Here is a 16,461-nt window from a genome sequence, read left to right on the forward strand (position 1 = left end):
GTTGGTATCCTCTGATGAAGTTGTGCATCCAGCTAAGTAATTCATCAACATTAGAGTTCGTCAGTTTTGTGATTTTTTAGGTATATATCAGTTATCAATTACCACCATTTCTAGTTTTTTACCATTATGATTTGAACTTAATAAAAAAGGTCCTAGGGCTAAGAAATTCATGTACGTAAATCTTCATTTACTCAATACCGTATTATAATTTTGCTATATGGGGAGGAAAGGTAAGTACTGTGCTGCTTGCAAATTTATGGATTAAAGGAGAGAGAGACCAAGTTAGTAGTTTTGGTCAGATATGCAAAAAGCACAACTGCACTTATTGTTACACAATATCCCCCTGCTTAAGGATATAACTACTGTTTCATAAAGGAGAACAAGTGTTTCTAATGCATGTTCCGGCCTGCATCTCAGATCAGATTATAACAAGAATAACCTGAAAATTTATCAGCAACTTCTTAAGGGTTGCTGATCATTGTAGAGTGGAAGAAACTAGTAATAGGAAATTTACATTAAGCCAGTAATCCCTGTTCATGCACAAAAAGCATCATCGAGCAGATATTATCACCACAGTGTAAACTCTAATCTTCCTCATTTACAAATGCAACAGATGCGTGTTGCGTCAAAGAAAATTAATAGCCGTTGTCCAGTCGTAGGAAAATTGAACAGACTGTAATGCACTTGAACTGTACACAGCACAGTAATGAAGCACGTGAATGTTCGTCAGTGCTCCTGCTGCAGAGCTTCACATGCAGATATCGGGAATTTAGGTGCGTGCCCAATTTACAGGTCCATGTTTTTCCATCCACTAAAGTACCGCATTGCAATTAACATGCTTCAACTTCTTGAATTCTGCCACTTTAAATGCAAAACCAGAAATTAAAATTACAACTGTTGAAAATTATCAGGGCAAAAAAAGCAGATCAATGATTATAATGAAATCAGAAAAATAAGTTGGTTGAGGTATTTGAACCCAAGGCTGTTCATTCTTGAGGGGTTATTTTGGGAAAAGGGTGAAAACAGGCACCAATTGAGTGCTGTGCTAATAAAACATGCCTGTTTAAAAGTCTGGTTTTAGCCCGCAATTTTGGGGCTAATTGGTGATTGCCATGATTTATACATGCCTGGAGGCGCTAAACCGGAGACCTGTACATTTAGCACTGAAGTGCTGATTAGCAGCAATTTTCGAGAACTGGCATATGTAGTCTCCACGCACACACTTCCACTGAAGGTGTGGAGTGTTCTGGCTGACAGACAACAGTACGTATCAGGATGGCTCAGGGACCAAGGGAGAGGGCTAACAGGTTCTCTGACGCGGCACTGGAGGTCCTGGTGAAGAAGGTACAGAGGAGAGATGTCCTGTACTCACGGGGTGGGAAGGGGGCCACAGAGGCAAATAATGTGGCGGAGGTAACAGGAGATCACTGAGGAAGTCACAGCCAGGAGCACTGCCCCCAGGACATGGCTCCAGTGCCAGAAAAAATTTGCTGATTTGGCGCGAGTGGTAAGATCCCGCCTCACAAACACACATCTCAATAACTGCACTACCACTACCAGCATCACAGCCGCAACACACTTCATCCACCATCTAACTATACACTGACATTCACACACCCCACACTATTTCATCCTTCACAAGCACTATTCACACCTCAGACACATATCACAGCTCTTCAACCATGTGAGGCAGCACATACACACACAAACACACCTGCCAATACACTCAATCACAATCACCACTCTTTCTCTTCTAGGACAAGATAGCACATAACAGGTGGCAGCAGGACCTGACTGGGGGAGGGGGAAGCCCGACTGCGTGAGATCACTCCTCTTGAGGAGGCAGTGCTGGCGGTGATCAGGAGGGGAATGGCAGATGTTGTGGTCACAGGCAGAGTAGGGGCCATCTCACCTAGAGATATGTGGCCACTCCAGCTTCCTTACATATCCACAGCTATTCCTGATCCCTAATTCCCCAAACTTATCCTCATTCACAAGCTGGATATGTTCTCCCCATAGTGGCCACACGCGCTGCACGCTAACCCTTCTAGCTTTATCATTGCAATCTCCCGGCAGCAAGATCTACCTTGCCCCCCCCCCAGAGGAACTGGAAGAGGAGGAAGAGCCATCTCCTCCCCCGGAGCATGGGGAGGAGGAGGAGAGCGAGGAAGAAGGCACTGTGTCAATTGTTACCACTGTCGCAGGCACCAGCTCAGAGACCACACGTACCTAGTGCCAGGTGCGCCCCGGTGTTAGTGCAGAACTCACATTGGGACACACCGGGTACTAGTGAGTAGCAGCCGTGCCTGGTGGAAGGAACACCATAGGTGCCATCATGTCAGGGGGCAAGGTCGCATACTAGTTCTGCTGTAGAGGAGTCACTGGAAGCGGAGGACCTCACAGGGCCAAGCTTCAGAAGAAGATTGACGTTCTGGGTTCTGACAAAAGGTCATCGACCTGAAACATTAACTCTGTTTCTCTCTCAACAGATGCTGCCTGACCTGCTGAGTATTGCCAGCATTTTTAGTTTTTATTTCAGATTTCCAGCATCCACAGTATTTTGCTTTTGTTTCAGAAGAAGGCTGATGGGTTTAACAAACCAAATGCTTGGTACAATGGACAGCCTGCCTGAAAGCTTACGGGTCGTGGCTAGGGGGATGGAGGAGTCCGCCTCCAGCTTGGCCCGTGGCTTGACGCAGAGCCAGGAACACATCCACTCCAGCATGGAGAGGCTGGCCGATTCCATCCAGTGACCTATGGAGCCCAACATTATGCAGCGCCTGATGACAGGAATCACAGCTTCCACTGCAGTCATTGCAGCTTGCATGGAACGGCAAAGTGCTGCAATGGAAGCTCAGGCAGTTGCCATGGTGGCTGTGGGCTCCTCGGTTGAAAGGGGTTGGCAGGGTACCTCAGCTGCCCAGAGATCTGTCCTCCAGCAGATCAGTGGAGTGACACCCTGAGGTAGTGGCATGGGAATCATGGAGCAGGAACCTACTGGCTTCTCTCCAGATGGCAGCATTCCTGCTCCTTCCCCCATCACTCCACCATTGCTCTTGCAGATGCCAGTCAGCCAGGTGGTCCAGAATGCTCAAGCCCATGCTGAGATGGCACAGTCTGAGGTGGGGCCATCACGCCCACAGCCTCTCGAGGGCATCCCAGGAGGACTTCTGAACTGCTGTCTTCAGATTCTCCTCGTGTGCTGCTGCCACTTGGGTTGCACTTTGTAGAAGCACCAGAGTAGGAAAGAGCACTTACAGGATAGCCACTAAGGGTAAGCACTAGGGAGAATAGTTTAATATTTGAAAGTGCTGTTGGTTATGTTATGTTTTCATTGTTTATGTTTGCTCTAGAGAAAGAGTGAATATGGTAATGGTGTAGTGCTGGAATTGGTGGTCTTTTTTATTGTGTTCTTCATAGGGTAGGGGTTGAAAGGATTGAGTGCAGCTGGTGGACTTCCTGATGGATCCTCAGTTGTGGAATATAAGTCATGTGGCAACTGTGCTCCGAAGTCTGATGGTGGAGGACGTCTCTCAAATTAGATGGTGGTGAGCGTCCCTCCCAGATGCAGGCTGTCTACCTGGAACCCATGGTGCTCCCCCTGGTCTCCCTCATCTTCCTCCTCCTCCTCAACCTCCTCCTCTTCCTCCTCCTCCTCTTGTGCTCCTGAGCTTGACCCTCTGGCACAATTGCTGGTAGTAACGGTTGGTCTCTTATGATCACCAGATTTTGGAGCATGCTGCAAGTCACCATGATCTGGAGCCCTCCTCGCTCTCCTGTCCCTCCTCTCTCCTCCCTCCTGCAGCAGCTGGTGCTACTCTGCCTGACCTCATCTCCTCCCATTCCTCCTCCAGATGAGGGGGAACCCTTAGCAAGATCCCGATGACCAAGCACTGCCTTTCTCCTGGTGACTCCTATAAGGTCTCCAATAACGCACAGCACTCACTCTCCTGACGCAAAGCCCTCAAAGAATTTGTGAAATAATTGTTGTTAGAGTGTTGGTGAAGTCTTGACAAAGTGTCCCAGAAATTATCCCAATATGTATCTGTGATAAATCCATGTAGTGAAACAAGGAACTCGAAGAGGCGAGATATTAGAATTAGTCCGTGTACTTTATTAAACAACTGCGAACAAACATACAGGCCTGCATCCTCTCATTCCACCTCCGCTGACCTTAACTAGTAGCCGCACTAGCTACAGCACCACCTGGTGGATAACCTTAATCATAACATCCCAGATTACTATATTCCTACCCCCTTAAGATTTCAGTATGAATTTCTTAACAAACAACCATTCCTAAGGGTCACATAAGAAGTCTCCATTCACTATGTTCAATACTTGATGAATCTAACAGGTCAGTACCAATCTCTCTGGTGGCTTGCGAGTCCTTTGTGAATGTCTAACAGTAAAGTCCCTGCTTGTTTGTGGTGAAGCCACCAGCTGCTCCTGAGCAGTGCTCAGAGTATCTGACTTGGCAATGATGGTTTCCTCTTGACGAATGGGTTCCTGTGGAATTGTCTCTGTCCATGGTGGTGGCACTACAGATGCACTTGGATAACTGGGGGCAAACCTGTCCTCAGCCATTGCATCTGGGACCTCAATTTCAATTTCCCCTTGTCTGGTAAGTATCTGATCTACATGTCTGCGTACTACCCTACCATCTCCCAACATGACCTTGTATGATATTGGACCTGTCATTGAGTCTATGAAGCCAGGAATCCACTTTGGTCCATAACTGAAATTCCTGGTAAGGACCGCATCTCCTTCTCCAAAACTTCGGCTCTTTGTTCTTTTGTCATGGTTCTCTTTTTGTTTGTTTTGTCTGTTTTCCATTTTCCTTTTTAGGTTTGGGTGGACAAGGTCAAGAGTGGAGCGTAGTCTACGACCTAATAACATCTCAGCAGGAGAGAGTCCTGTGGTGGATTGAGGTGTTATTCTGTAGCTGAACAGAACCTGTGACACTTTGGCTGCTAAATTCCCTTCTGCACTTTTATTCATCATCTCTTTAAATGTTTGTACGGCTCTCTCCGCAAGTCCATTTGAGGACGGATGATATGGAGCCGAGGTCACCTGCACTATGCCATTGTTTCTCATGAACTCTTTTGTCTCTGTACTCACAAAACAAGTGGCATTGTCACTTACCACGATCTCCGGTAGCCCTTGATTACTGAAGCTCTGACGCAGGCAGTCTATAGTAGTAGTGGAGGAAGCAGAATTAACAGGATAAACATCCATCCATTTGGAATGTGCATCAATGATTATGAGGAACATCTTCCCCATGAATGGACCCGCATAATCTAAGTGCAATCTTCTCCATGGTTTATCCGGCCACTCCCAGGGGTGGAGAGGAGCTGCTGCTGGTGCCTTCCTGTGTACCTGACAAGTGCTGCATGTCTTGACTAGATTTTCTATCTCCTCATCTAGCTTTGGCCACCACAAGTAACTCCTAGCCAAAGCTTTCATACGCGACACCCCAGGATGACACTGATGTAGTTGCTCTAGGACAGATTGTCGTGCTGGCTGTGGAATAATCACTCGTGCTCCCCACAACACTCAACCATCCTGCACACTCAGCTCTGTTTTCCTGACACTGTAGGGTGTGAAGTCAGTCCCTTCCGGATGCTGTGGCCACCCCCTCACCACATATTCTCAAACTCTAGACAGTACTGGATCTTTACCTGTCCATGTTCTTACTTGCTCTGCAGTCACAAGTGCTGTGTCAGTGTCCTCCAACATCAAAACTCTGTCCTCTGGAGCTGCAAGGATAGGTGTGCCTGGCAGTGGAAGATGGCTCAAGGCATCTGCATTCCCATGGTACTTGCCCGCCTTGTAGATGATGACATACTCATATGCCCTCAACGTCACTGCCCACCTCTGGATCCGGGGTGACACCATCTGTGGAACTGCTTTCATTTCATTGAAAAGAGAGAGAAGGGGTTTATGATCGGTGCATATGGTGAACTTCCTGCCATATATGTACTTGTGGAACCTCTGTAACCCAAACATTACTGCTAACCCCTCTTTGTCTAAGTGAGAATAGTTTTTTTCTGCTGGTGTTAGAGTTCGGGACATAAACCCTATTGGTCTTTCAGTTCCATCTTTCATGTGGTGTGAAAGAACTGCCCCCACCCCGTAAGGTGAAGCGTCACAAGAGAGAATAATGTCTTTCTCTGCATTGTAGTGAACCAGCACATCCGACGACAGGATCAGTTTCTTGGACTGTTCAAATGAAACCCCCTGCTCCTCTCCCCACTGCCACTGTGTCTCCTTGTGCAGTAGTTTGTGAAGAGGTGCTAACACTGTTGACAAGTTTGGTAAAAACCTGTTATAATAGTTCAGCAGTCCCAGGTAAGCTTTTAACTCAGCCACATTGGTAGGAGCAGGGGCATCCTGCAGTGCTTGTACCTTCTCCTTGATTGGATGGGGCCCGGTGGCATCCACTCTGTGTCCCAGGAACACTGCCTCATTCCCCAGGAAAGTGCACTTACTCCTCTTGAGCCAGAACCCTGCCCTCTCCAATCTCTGTAGTACCTCTCTCAGAGTGCTCAGATGCTCCTGGTTGGTTCTTCCCATCACCAGAATGTCATCCAGATAGATGGAAACATGTGGAATCCCTTGCAGTACACCTTCGATTGTCCTCTGGAAGATAGCTGGGCTAGATGAGACACCAAACGGTAAGCGGTAATATGTAAACAAGCCCTTGTGTGTATTTATGGTAACATACTTATTTGATTCGTCATCCAGTGTAATCTGCAAGTATGCATGACTCATATCCAACTTTGTGAATTTCTTTCCACCAGCCAGGTTTGCAAAGAGATCCTCTGTTTTGGGAATAGGATACTGCTCTAGTTTGGATACCCGATTGACTGTCAATTTATAATCTCCACAGAGTCTTAACGAATTGTCCGGTTTTAAAACAGGTACTATGGGAGCTACCCATTCTGAACATTTCACTGGCTCCAGTATGTTCTCTCTCAATAGACGGTCAAGCTCACCCTCTACCTTTGGTTTCATGGCATAAGGCACAGGTCGTTGTTTAAAAAACCTTGGCGGTGCCTCCTTGTCTATATAAATCTTAGCTGGGGGGGCCATTAAATGTGCCAAGTTCTTCCTTGAACACATTCTCATGTTCACTCAACACTTCTTGCAAAGTCAACTGTTTGCCCTCATCTATTTGATTTACTGCTCCCCAGTCTAATTTAAGTTCTTTTATCCAGCCCCGACCTAACAGGTTTGATCCGGTACCCGATACTATAACTACAGGTAGCTGTTCCACTGTGTCCCTGTGTTGCACAGTTACATTAGCTGCACCTAATGTCACTACTTGTTCACCTGTATATGTTTTAAGATGCAGAGAGCAAGACTTTAACTCTGGAACTTTTGCACGGTTCCACAATTTTGAGTACTCTGCCCTGTTCATTATGGTTACACCGCACCCTGTATCAACTTCAAAGTTTGCCTTAGAGTCATTTACTGTCAGTTGCAATGTGATAGGAGCCACTTTTGGAATGTTCTCTAACATGCTATACATTATGAACATGTCCTCTTCTTCCTCAGCTTCCCCGCTGATGTGGTGTGCTCCATGGTTTTTCACTTCTCTTCCTTGGTTTTGCTTTCCTCCCCCTTTTTGTTTAGATTCCTCCACAGGTGATTTTGCCCTGCATGCTCGTTTTATGTGTCCTTGTTTCCCACACTTGTGGCACTTTTCCTCCAGAAACCGGCATTCACTCACCAGGTGATTGCCCTTGCATCTATAACATGCCTTCACATGCTCACGTTGTGGTTTCTGACGCATGTTTAACTTGTGCACAATAACCTGATCTGCAACTTGCTTAGCATTAGCCCTGTCTGAACCCTGTATTTCTTTTACCTCTCGGTTCAGTGTCTCTATGGCTTGAGCAAGTTCCAATGCTTTTTCATAATTAAGCCCAGTCTCGGATAATAATCTACGCTGCATTCGGTCGTCCATTATTCTGAAAACTAGCCTATCTCTCAACATTTCCTTCAGGTTGTTCCCATAATTGCAATCTTGTGCTAATTTACGCAACACCGCTACATAGTCCATTACACTCTCTTCCTCTTTTCTGTTCCTTGAATTAAACTTGAACCGCTGTACAATCTCACTAGGCTTAGGGTTGAAATGTTCTTTTAGCAAGGCCACTAATTCAACAATTGATTTGTCTCCAGGCTTTTCAGGACTGAGCAGATTCTTCATTAAACTGTAGGTTTGGCTTCCCACTGAACTAAGCAGAATGGCTTTCCTTTTTCCGGCATCATTTCTTTCATTTGCTTCGAAGAAATAACCCAACACTTCACAGTATTCCTCCCTGGTTTGTGCTTGAATATCAAAAGCGGAGACCGTTCCTACCATGGCAGCCATGCTCCCGTCCAATTGGTAGCTAACTTTAGCTCATGAGTTTGTTTATTAAAAGTCCCGGCAGACTTCTCTTCTTTATTCAGTGTCCTTTTACCTCGTCGCCAAATGTGATAAATCCATGTAGTGAAACAAGGAACTCGAAGAGGTGAAATATTAGAATTAGTCCGTGTACTTTATTAAACAACTGCCAACAAACATACAGGCCTGCATCATCTCATTCCACCTCCGCTGACATTAACTAGTAGCCGCACTAGCTACAGCACCACCTGGTGGATAACCTTAATCATAACATCCCAGATTACTATAGTATCAAAAGTCCTCTTCAAATACAGTGTAGTCAGTCGATCTCCAGCAATAAGTCAATAGTGAAAAAATTTCATAACTGTCAGTAGCACTTGCCATCCTCACTAATGACTTCTTTACTCCTGTTCTGCTGATTGCTGTTAGGAGAGGTTATTAATTGCAGCACTAGCTAGCAAAATGGCGTGCAGCCTCTTTAATGAGCATTAGGAGTCACTTTAATTGGTCATCAGAGCCTTAATGATCTTCGGGGCGGCCGTTCCTAGCACGCACTTCAACTCCTTTACCAAGATGGTGTCTTGCGCTAAAGGCAAGCTAACCAGGCGTTGCCACTCAAGACCCCATCTTGGCCACCTTGGAAACTCATTAGCACCTAAAGTATCTGGGGAAAATAGCCTCCTTAGATTCTTGGGAAGGAAATATATTGAGAGGAAGTATCCATATCATTCTAGAGACATGAAAGGTACTAAGCAAGAGTTAAAGTGGGCTGGGCCAGTTTGTGACGCCATTCCCATTCTTGTCTCACTACATACATTCACTCTCTCATGAGATTTCCAAAGCTAACACTTTTTTTATTGGCTGATGGATTTACAAGATTAATTTTGCAAATAGTGGAGAACCAAGGGGCTAATGAGGGCAAGGAACTTAAAATCATAGAATCATAGAGTGGTTGGCGGGAATTCAGCGGCAGCAGCGGGGCTATAAAAGTCCCAGAGACCAGGTAAGGCCTCACAGCGTCGGCGGGAATTCAGCGGCAGCAGCGGGGCTATAAAAGTCCCAGAGACCAGGTAAGGCCTCACAGCGTCGGTGGGAATTCAGCGGCAGCAGCGGGGCTATAAAAGTCCCAGAGACCAGGTAGGTTTACCAGTCTCGGAACTCGGAGGGAAGGAGAGAGGTAAAAAGTAATCCAAGTGTGACGTCACCAGAAAGCGGGTAAGTGATTGGTTGGTAAGTATTTCTCTCTTTTTTAAGCTTAAACTCTTTGGTTTATAGTTTCTAAGGTGCGATATTCATCATCTAGAATCGGGGCAGAGGGTATTTAAAAATAATATCAATAAATTTAATTAATTACATAGAATGGGAGATCAGGTGATGTGTTGCTGCTGCAATATGTGGGAGCTGGTGGACACCATTGATGCTCACGGTGATCACATTTGCAGTAAGTGTTGGCTGCTCAAGGAATTCCGGCTCCGTGTTGAAGAGCTGGAGTCCGAGCTTCAAACACTGAGACACATCAGGGAGGGGGAGAGTTACCTGGACTCTGTGTACCACGAGGTAGTCACACCAATTAGATTAATTAATTCAGATGTAGTCCGTGGCCAGGGTCAGGATGGTGTGACTAGAAGTGAGGCAGGTACGGGGATCCAGGAGGTAGTGCTGGAGGAGCCACAGCCCTTGCTCTTGTCCAACAGGTTTGAGGCTCTTACTCCCTGTGAGGATGGGAACAGGGACTGCGGGGAGGATGAGCAACCCGGCCACAGCACCGTGGAGCGGGGGGCCATTCAAGTGGGGGGAGTTAAAAGAAATGTTGTAGTGGTAGGGGATAGTATCGTTAGGGGGATAGATAGAGTTCTTTGCAGCCAAGAGCAAGAGTCCCGAAGGCTGTGTTGCCTGCCCGGTGCCAGGATTAAGGACATCTCCTCTGGGCTGGAGAGAAACTTGGAGAGGGAGGGGGAGGATCCAGTTGTCATGGTCCATATTGGTACCAACAACATAGATAGGACAAGGAAGGAGGTTCTGCTGAGGGAGTTTGAGCAGCTAGGGGCCAAATTAAAAAGCAGAACCACAAGGGTGATAATCTCTGGATTACTACCTGAGCCACATGCAAATTTGGCTAGGGTAAATAAAATTAGAGAGTTAAATGTGTGGCTCAAAGACTGGTGTGGGAGAAATGGGTTTTACTTCCTGGGACACTGGCATCAGTACTGGGACAGGAGAGAGCTGTTCCGTTGGGACGGACTTCACTTGGCCAGTGCTGGGACTAGAATCCTGGCGAATTGAATAACTAGGGCTGTAGAGAGGGCTTTAAACTAATTAGTGGGGGGGAGGTTTTAAGAGAGCGAAAAATAAAAATGACAGCGGAGAAGGCAATAGAGCAAGGTAGCAGTGGGGGAATTAAAAACCAGAGTGTGTCAGGAAGGGACAGAATGTATGATGATAAAGGTAAAGTAGTAAAAGGGGTAAAAGCAGGAATAAATTGTCAGAAAACATATTTGAAAGTTCTTTATCTGAATGCACGCAGCATTCGTAACAAAATTGACGAGTTGACGGTACAAATAACTACACGTGAGTATGATCTGGTGGCCATTATGGAAACATGGCTGCAAGATAATCATGACTGGGAACTAAACATACAAGGGTATTTGACAATTAGGAAGGACAGACAGGAAGGAAAGGGAGGTGGGGTTGCTAAGTTAATCAAGGATGGAATCACTGCAATAGTTAGAAATGATATTGGGTCAAAGGATCAGGATAGTGAAACAGTTTGGGTGGAGATAAGGAATAATAAGGGGAAAAAGTCACTAGTGGGCGTAGTCTATAGGCCTCCTAACAGTTGCAACTCTGTTGGTCGGAGTATAAATCAGGAAATAGTTGGGGCTTGCAATAAGGGAACAGCTATAATCATGGGGGATTTTAACTTTCATATTGACTGGACTAATCAAATTGGGCATGGCAGCTTTGAGGACGAGTTCATAGAGTGTATTAGGGATGGGTTCCTTGAGCAGTATGTAACTGAACCAACCAGGGGGCAGGCAATCTTAGATCTGGTCCTGTGTAATGAGACAGGATGAATAAAAAATGTCCTAGTAAAGGATCCCCTTGGAATGAGTGACCATAATATGGTTGAATTCCAAATTCAGTTTGAGGGTGAGAGAGTTGGATCTCAAACCAGCGTACTAAGTTTAAATAAAGGAGACTATGAAGGTATGAGAGTAGAATTGACTAAAGTGGACTGGGAAAACAGATTAAAGTGTAAGACGGTACAAGAGCAATGGTCTACATTCAAGGAGATATTTCACATCTTTCAAGATAAATATATTCCACTGAGGAAAAAGGGGAGTAAAAGAAAAGACAGCCGTCCGTGGCTTAGTAAAGTAATAAAGGATAGTATTCGACTGAAAACAAGGGCATTTAAATTAGCCAAATCTAGTGGGAGGATAGAAGATTGGGAAGCATTTAAAAGCCAGCAAACAATAACTAAAAGATTAATTAAGAAAGGGAAGATAGATTATGAAAGTAAACTAGCAAAAAATATAAAAACAGATAGCAAGAGTTTCTACAGCTATATAAAAAGAAAAAGGGTGGCTAAAGTGAACGATGGTCCCTTAGAGGATGGGACCGGGAAACTAGTGGTGGGGAACATGGAGATGGCAAAGATGCTGAACAAATATTTTGTATCAGTCTTTACAGTAGAGGACACTAAAAATATCCCAACACTGGACAAACAGGGGGCAATTGGGGGGGAGGAGCTAAGCACGATTAAAATCACTAAAGAGATGGTACTCAGTAAAATAATGGGACTTAAGGCGGATAAATCCCCCGGACCTGATGGCCTACATCCTAGGGTCTTGAGAGAAGTGGCGGTAGGGATTGTGGATGCATTGGTGATCATTTTCCAGAACTCCCTGGACTCAGGAAAGGTCCCGGCAGATTGGAAAACTGCTAATGTAACACCCTTATTTAAGAAGGGAAGTAGACAAAAAGCTGGAAACTATAGACCAGTTAGCCTAACATCTGTGGTTGGCAAAATGTTGGAGTCCATTATTAAGGAAACAGTATCAGAGCATTTGGATAAACATAATTTAATAGGACAGAGTCAGCATGGTTTTACGAAGGGGAAGTCATGTTTGACAAATTTGCTCAAATTCTTTGAGGATGTAACATACAGGGTGGATAAAGGGGAACCAGTGGATGTAGTGTATTTGGACTTCCAAAAGGCATTTGACAAGGTTCCACACAAAAGATTACTGATCAAGATAAAAAATCACAGGATTGGGGTTAATATACTGGCATGGGTGGAAGATTGGCTATCTAACAGAAAACAAAGAGTTGGGATAAATGGTTCATTCTCGGGCTGGCAATCAGTAACTAGTGGTGTCCCACAGGGATCAGTGCTGGGACCCCAACTCTTTACAATCTATATTAACGATTTGGAGGAAGGGACCGAGTGCAACATATCCAAGTTTGCCGACGATACAAAGATGGGAGGGAAAGCAGTGAGTGAGGAGGACATAAAAAACCTGCAAAAGGACATAGACAGGCTAAGTGAGTGGGCAGAGATTTGGCAGATGCAATATAATGTTGGAAAGTGTGAGGTTATGCACTTTGGCAGAAAAAATCAAAGAGCAAGTTATTATCTAAATGGAGAGAAACTGCAAATGGCTACAGTTCAAAGGGATCTGGGGGTCCTGGTACATGAAACACAAAAAGTTAGTATGCAGGTGCAGCAGGTGATCAGGAAGGCCAATGGAATCTTGGCTTTTATTGCAAGGGGGATGGAGTATAAAAACAGGGAAGTCTTGCTGCAGTTATACAGGGTATTGGTAAGGCCACACCTGGAATACTGCGTGCAGTTTTGGTTTCCATATTTAAGAAAAGATACACTTGCTCTCGAGGCGGTTCAGAGAAGGTTCACTCGGTTGATTCCAGAGATGAGGGGGTTGACGTATGAGGAAAGGTTGAATAGGTTGGGACTCTGCTCATTGGAGTTCAGAAGAATGAGAGGCGATCTTATCGAAACATATAAGATTGTGAGGGGGCTTGATCGGGTGGATGCGGTGAGGATGTTTCCACTGATGGGTGAGACTAGAACTAGGGGGCATAATCTTAGAATAAGGGGCTGCCCTTTCAAAACTGAGATGAGGAGAAACTTCTTCACTCAGAGGGTAGTAAATCTATGAAATTTGCTACCCCAGAGATTTGTGGAAGCGGCAACATTAAATAAATTTAAAATGGAGATAGACATTGTCCTAGCAGATAAGGGAATTAGGGGTTACGGGGAGAGGGCAGGGAAGTGGACGTGAGTCTAGATTCAGATCAGCCATGATCCTATTGAATGGCGGAGCAGGCCCAAGGGGCCGTATGGCCTACTCCTGTTCCTATTTCTTATGTTCTTATGTTCTTATGGTTACATCACAGAAGGAGGCCATTAGGCCTGTCAAGTCCATGCCGGCTCTCTGCAAGAGCACTTCAGCTAGTCCCACTCCCCCACCCTTTCCCCATAGCCCTGCATTTTTTTTCCTTCAGATACTTATCCAATTCCCTTTTGAAAGCCACAATTGAACCTGCCTCCACCACCCTTTCAGGCAGTGAATTCCAGATCCTAACCACTCACTGCATAAAAAAGTTTTTTCTTATGTCGCCATTGGTTCATTTGCCAATCACTTAAATCTGTGTCCTTTGGATCTCAACTCCTCTGCCAATGGGAACAGTTTTTATCTACTCTGTCCAGACCCCTCGCAAGAGCAGCTGTGAGAAGAGCAGTGAGAGGAGCGGGAGCAGCGGCGCTGTAAAGAGTGTGAGAGCAGCGGCGAGAGGAGCGAGAGCAATGGCGAGAGGAGCAGTGAGAGGAGCGAGAGCAATGTTGCTGTAAAGAGCGTGAGAGCAGCGGTGAGAGGAGCGAGAGCAATGACGAGAGGAGCAGTGAGAGGAGCGAGAGCAATGTTGCTGTAAAGAGCGCGAGAGCAGCGGCGAGAGGAGCGAGAGCAACGGCGAGAGGAGCAGTGAGAGGAGCGAGAGCAACGGCGAGAGGAGCAGTGAGAGGAGCGAGAGCAATGTTGCTGTAAAGAGCATGAGAGCAGCGGTGAGAGGAGCGAGAGCAATGACGAGAGGAGCAGTGAGAGGAGCGAGAGCAATGTTGCTGTAAAGAGCGCGAGAGCAGCAGCGAGAGCAGCGGCGCTGTAAAGAGCGCGAGAGCAGCAGCGAGAGCAGCGGCGCTGTAAAGAGCGCGAGAGCAGCAGCGAGAGCAACGGCGCTGTAAAGAGCACGAGAGGAAGAGGAGGCAGTGGACCTGGGCAAGACCAGAGCGGGAGCAGAGGCAGCAACTCAACAGAGGAAGAATCCGATAGAGTGACGTCAAAATAGAAAAAGTGATGTTAGCACAAGGGAAGGAGCTGATTGGTGAGTAGCTGGTGAGTGGTTTTTTTCAGTTTTAAGTTTATTTCTGCTATGTTAGTTCTTAGGGGGAAAAATTTGGTTGACTGCACCACCCATTAGCGCCTAAAGAGGCCGAGAAGTGGAGCGCTAACCAACTAGCGCCTGGGCGCAGCGAACCCTGTGCCTCTTCCCATATTGAGCAGACATTTTGTGCCGGCGCTAAACCTTAGCGCCCGCTCACCGGCGCACGCAGATCGTGACGTCATTTCAGTGTGCAATGCCTTTGGGGCGCCCCGGACCGGAAATTCAGTGGCGCCCCCCTCCGTTCCACCTGGCACTAACAAGGACAGGTTACCTGGAACGTTTCCCAGCCGCTGTCGGGCTCGGGGGGCGCTCTTTAAAGGGGACTGTTCTGGATTATTCTTGGTAGCCATTTTTGGACCACAACTTCTTGGAGAGAGAGAGAGAGTTGCTCAGAGACAAACGGAGAGCCATTTCTGCAGTGAGCCAGCGCTGGCAGAGGAACTTCAGCCTTCTGAACATCACTTTGCAGTTGGTGAACTTCTCAAACGGCATAACTTTCAGTGTGCTCTTACAATGGGGGCTGCATTGGATGGGAACGTCGTGCTTCTCAATCATCTTGACAGGGCACAGAGGTGCAGGGATAGAGTGACAGGCATGGCCAGACGGAGGAGGGCCTACAGACATCACCCCACGAGACCTTACACTGCCAGGGTTTTCCGCCAGCAGTTTTCATATATCAACATGTCGGAGGAGCCGTGTTTCCGAAGGCTGCGCTTCAGTAAAGAGGTGGTCAATGAGCTCTGCCACCTGCTTCAGCCAGATCTGCAGCCTCAACTAAGGTGCAGGACATCTCTGTCAGTGGCTGTGAAGATCACTGTGGCTCTAAACTTCTATGCAAGTGGCTCCTTTCAGGCCGCTACTGGAGACATTGCCAACATCTCACAGTTCGCGGTGCATTGCTGCATCCGTCAAGTGACTAATGCCCTCTTTAGAAGGAGACGGCAGTACATCTCCTTCCCAATGACCCCAGCCAAGCAGCGAGAGCCCGCAGAGGGCTTCGCTACGATAGCGGGCTTCCCCATGGTGCAGGGCGCCATTGACTGCACGCATGTGGCTTTGCGGGCGCCTCTAGAGAATGCGGAGGATTTCCGCAACTGAAAGGGGTTCCATTCTTTGAATGTGCAGCTGGTCTGTGACCACCGACAGCTGATACTCACTGTGAATGCCCAGTTTCCAGGCAGCAGCCATGACGTCTTCATCCTACGCCAGACTTCTGTGGCAGACCTTTTTGAGGCCCCGGCTCACCCAGGAGGCTGGCTTCTCGGGGACAAGGGCTATCCTCTGTGCCCCTGGCTGATGACCCCGGTCCGTTCGCCCAGCACCACCACGGAAGAACGTTACAATGAGAGCCATCAAGCGACCAGGAACATCATTGAACACACAATCGGCGTGCTGAAGCAACGGTTCCATTGTCTGGACCATTCCGGAGGAGCCCTTCAGTACTCACCTGAGCGAGTCTCCCACTTCGTGGTTGTGTGTTGCATGCTGCATAACCTGGCAATCCTCAGGACCCAGCCAATGCCACCAGACATTGAAGCACCAGCAGAGGAGGAGGAGGAGGAGCAGCAGCACCAAGATGGGAGGGAGGCACAAACTGCAAGGGC

The sequence above is a fragment of the Somniosus microcephalus genome, chromosome 1 (genome assembly GCF_052327205.1).
Source record: "Somniosus microcephalus isolate GS21.2 chromosome 1, FLI_Smic_1.0, whole genome shotgun sequence".
In the NCBI taxonomy this organism is placed as follows: Eukaryota; Metazoa; Chordata; class Chondrichthyes; order Squaliformes; family Somniosidae; genus Somniosus; species Somniosus microcephalus.